The following is a 4,346-nucleotide window of genomic DNA, read 5'->3' as shown; positions in this document are numbered from 1 at the left end:
CACCCTGTGAAAATGTTATGCAGACGTCCCGGGCTGGAAGAGTAGAAGTAGAGAGCATTAGTATCACTCCATGCCTGGTCATCTGGGGCTAGGAACTGTAATTTGTGCGTACAGCTGCTGTTAACTTTTCTGTAGAGAGTTAAGCTTTTTGGGGTCATCTCCCAGCAGTGGTGTTAAACACTGTTTGCTGGATTAAGAGGTGTGCCAGGAACAGGTGACCTTAACTGTGGATTTGATTGAAACCTTGATAACGAGCTTACCTTTTGTTAAGGTTTTTAAACTGGAACAGAATGGGAACAAAAAGTTTGTGCTGTATTTACCACTGACGTAGCAAACTTCAGTGCTCTTAGCGGTGTCGGAGCCTTTCATTCGATAGGCACTGGTTTTTCCCTATAGAAAGTTTTGTCAAACAGCTCCACAGATGCGGGATTTGTTTGTCAGCTGTAATTGTGTTTGCTATGCCATCCAGACGTGCAGTTTAATTCATGTTAGGCACTGCTGCAAACCTGGTCTTCCAGGTGAAAGATTGGTGAGGATAGAGTTGGGTTCAGAAACTGCCATGTGCTCCAACTTGTATCTTTTGTTTAATTATTATTATTATTTTTCAGTTCTCCACCTATTTTCCTGGTTACTTTGATGGCCAGTACTGGCTTTGGTGGGTCTTCCTTGTACTAGGTGAGTGCTTCAAACTCCTTACAGAGTATTTTTAACTGGCTATTAAAATACGTGTGTACAGATGTAAATCTGATATAGAACTCTTGGACTACTCTTACTAAATGCCATCTACATTTTAAAGGTACACACAAACACTGTCCTTTTGCTGTCATTTCTTGGGGGCAGCATCCTATTCATCATCCAGAAGGAGCAAAGAGGAGGACAGTGCTTGTTTTCATAGTAACTGATGTTGCAGCCATTATATCTTAAATGGACGTGGGTTGTGGTTTTCTTTTTTTAACTCTTTTCCCCCTTTGGAAGTGATTGGATTTGATTTGGAGTCAAAAGTTTTGTGGTTGGCCGAGGAAAGTTTGTTTATGAGATTGCCTGAAATGGAAAAATCAGGTTTAATTGATAGCAAAACTAATCTTGTATTAAATCAGCCGCTGTGCATCCCAGCAGCCTCTGTCCCTCCGCACTGGTGTGGGTGAGTCCTGCTGCCACTCTTGAACTGAAGGAACAATGCCTGTGTTAACAAATGTGTTTCTCCCCTCCAGGTTTTCTGCTGTTTCTCAGAGGATTTATTAATTATTCAAAGGTTAGGAAGATGCCAGACACTTTTTCCACTCTCCCCAGAACCAGAGTTCTCTTTATTTACTAAAGGTAAACTTTCTGCTTTCCTGAACTCGTTCTGTTTCAGTTTTAACTCCATTTAGTGACTCTTTTAGGCCAGACTTCTCTTTCTTTGAGTAGTTTTAAGACACAAGGCAGCAGAAAACGGTTGTTTCTTGGTATCCCATACACAGCTCCTGTTTCCACAGAGCCCAGACTGACATGGTGGGGAGCAGAGGAACGCCTGACGTTTCTTCCTGAGTCTTTGCTTTGAGGAATTGTTTATTCAATAGATGGCATAACTGGGATTATAAGAACAAAATCTCTGCCCCTCGGTGTTGCACTGTATTTGGCAGGCATGCCTTTCGAATAAACAGCGTGCCCGAAACACGTGGTGTGTCCTGAACACCAGTAAAGGTCACAAAATGCTGTTGGAAGCTTGTGCCAGAGTCTGGCTTGTGTCCCAGAAGGAGTAATTTGTCTGAATTTTGGATGTTGTTTGAATTTCCTGCCAAGTTCCTGAAGAAATTAAACCCTTGCACACCTTGGCTCTTTGAAAACCCCTCCCGCATCCTGAGTGCCTTTCAGAAACCTTCGCGCCTAAAAGTCTTTTGCTTTAAGGCTGAACCTTAACATTTCCACCTTCTTAATGGGACCTTAAAGAGGGAGGCTCAAACAGTTGAACCCTTGCGGTGTAATTTCCTGCTTACAGCAGATAAATGTCCCCAGGGGAAGGTGCTTCCCAGATGCTGGGTGTGAGTGATGCTCCCTTTGCAAACAGCATCATAAGCTGCATTTCCCCCGTGCAGGGTTGAAGCGGTCGCAGCAGGGACAGGGCGTGAAGCAGCCAAACCGACCCCAGGTTGGAACTGGGGGTTGTGAAACTGTTCAGGTTTTAGAACTCGGCCTTGATTCTTTCCAAACGCGCTTTGCTTTGGTTAGAAACTGCAAATTGTGTCAAATTCTGCTTTGCTTCTGCTCTGCAATGAGGATGTGCTACACACAACAGGGTTTTCAGGTTGGGTTTTCCACTGGTGACAGTGGGTAAAAAGAATTCAGTTCATTTCAGTGCTGTTTAACAAAGGTATGGAGTTTGCAGTAACCTCTCAAATATTTATCTGTGTGCAGTTTTTCGGTCATTTTTGAGCTTTGAAAAAGCACCCTCTGCTTTAGATATAAAATATATTGAGAATAATTTCTCAGTATTACAACTTTGACACTTCCCCTGGAAAGAAATCTTTTAATCTTGAATTCTGAGCAGGGAAACCGCTTGGATTTTTCAGTGTGATGTTGTTCATAAAACTGGATTTCCTCTGCGGGGCGTAACGACACGGGCACGGCGAATGGTAACTCTCATTTTAGACCGGGGATAATGTTTAGAAAATTAGGAGGAGAGGAATAATTAATGCAAAACAGAAGGTAATAAGTGGTGAAAAGTGAATTTAATGGAGAGGTTGGTGTTTGTGTGTGCTGGTGGGGGCCGTGGTCCTTCCTGAGCCCCTTTAACCCTTCAGAGCCGTAAATTACACACAAAACTACCAAGTATTTTGCTCAAGTCACGTCATTGTGTCCCGAGACCCTTCAGCACCTTTAGACATCCTGTGCTTTGTGACCGACATCCTTGTGCTCGCCAAAATAACCCTCTAACTATAGCTCCCGTGTCCAATATCCTCCTCCCACAGCTGTGTTCTGGCGAGCGTCTTCCTGCGCCAGCGAATCCCCCCTCCAGAGGCAGCAGGACACCTGCAGGAAGTGAATCAAGAGCAGAAGCAACAATAATCACCTGCTTTCCAATGAATCAATCAATAAAAGTACTGTTGGGAAAAGAAAACGTAAGGAGAAGCCTTTCTTTCTGTCTGTCTGTCCGTTCCTAGGTGTTACCACTGTAATAATTAACGCCCAGCCTGTGATCGTCGACTCGTTAGTGGCTGCTGTTTGACGACGCTGTTGCAGTGCAGTCCGTGCCGTGCTGATGAAGCCTTACACCCGTAGTTGCTGTAGAGATTTCGGGGCCAGCAGGGGCCAGGCTTAAGCTTCATTTCCTCTGCCCCGCGCTGCCAGGAGTTTGGGGGCAGGTTCCTGCGGTGCCGGGGCCGAGTTTTATTCTGAAGGTGGCACAAGTATTAATTTTTTTAAAATAGTCTACGCTCCCAGTGTTGTAGTCTACTTTACTTTCACACTGCCTACTTTGGGGACTCTCTAGGGGTTTTCACAGCACACGTCCGTAGTGTAAAAACGAAATATCACGTTGCAACTTTGTATGAAAAAATTCCCTTGCCATACAAAGGCCTTTTTTTTTTTCCCCTCTTTTCATTTTCCCTTTGGCTTTGGGCCTTTCGAGCCAATTCCCATCGTCCCCGTAACCCTCGCTTTTCTAATCTGTGTTAGCGGAGACTGCGACGCGTCCTAAGTGTAGATTGAATGTGCACTCCTGTGCTTTCTGCCAAGTGGCAGTTCACTTTGGAGTTTTACTATGTTCAAACTGTAAATATAGCAGAACATTAATAAATGTCACTTACGTAGCAGTTCTCGCCGTCGAGCGGTGTTTAATTCAGTTTCGACGCTTTGTTGCGCCTGGTCGTTGGTTACAACTGCAGATCATCTGTGGGAGCGTCGTTACTTTTCCACTTCAAGGTGTCTGTCTTCCTTTTTGCGAGCCGCTTTGCAAACCCTCAGACAGCCTTCGTTGTCTGACAGGTCAGGAAACGGCGGCCGCACACATTTTGGGGGGTGCAGTGGGTGTTTTAGTCCCACATCCACAATGTATCTGCCTTGTGGAATGGTTTGTTCGTGGTTTTGGTTCGGGGCTGAACACCTCAGACGTGCGGTCCTCACAAACAAGCACTCGGGGCTGACAGAGATGGACGGAGGTTGCGCAGAGACTTCCTTTTTCAACAAGAATGAGTGCACACACACACACAGAATTACTCAGTTTATCCTGCAAGGCAAAATCCGGAGCAGCGGGGAACTCTGAATCGCATTTGCCCAAACTTGGTCGATCGGCCTCGTGTTTACTCTCTGGGCATCTGGGCCTTATTTGGTCCTGTCTGTTCGGGGAAGGCGAATATTTGGGATTCCTC

General features: G+C 45.2%; 1 long non-coding RNA gene across 1 annotated transcript; it reads left to right on the top strand.

Moving 5' to 3' along the window:
• Window positions 1-597: 597 nt before the first annotated feature.
• LOC104544706 lies at window positions 598-3,087 on the top strand. Its single transcript, XR_728171.1, has 3 exons — window positions 598-675; window positions 1,212-1,317; window positions 2,949-3,087. It is a non-coding gene; the product is annotated as an uncharacterized LOC104544706 (long non-coding RNA).
• The last annotated feature ends 1,259 nt before the right edge of the window (window positions 3,088-4,346 follow it).

Source organism: Mesitornis unicolor, unplaced genomic scaffold (genome assembly GCF_000695765.1).
Source record: "Mesitornis unicolor isolate BGI_N332 unplaced genomic scaffold, ASM69576v1 scaffold23158, whole genome shotgun sequence".
Taxonomy (NCBI): domain Eukaryota; kingdom Metazoa; phylum Chordata; class Aves; order Mesitornithiformes; family Mesitornithidae; genus Mesitornis; species Mesitornis unicolor.
Note: the sequence above shows the minus strand (reverse complement) of the source record. Positions and strands in the feature narration are given on the sequence as shown.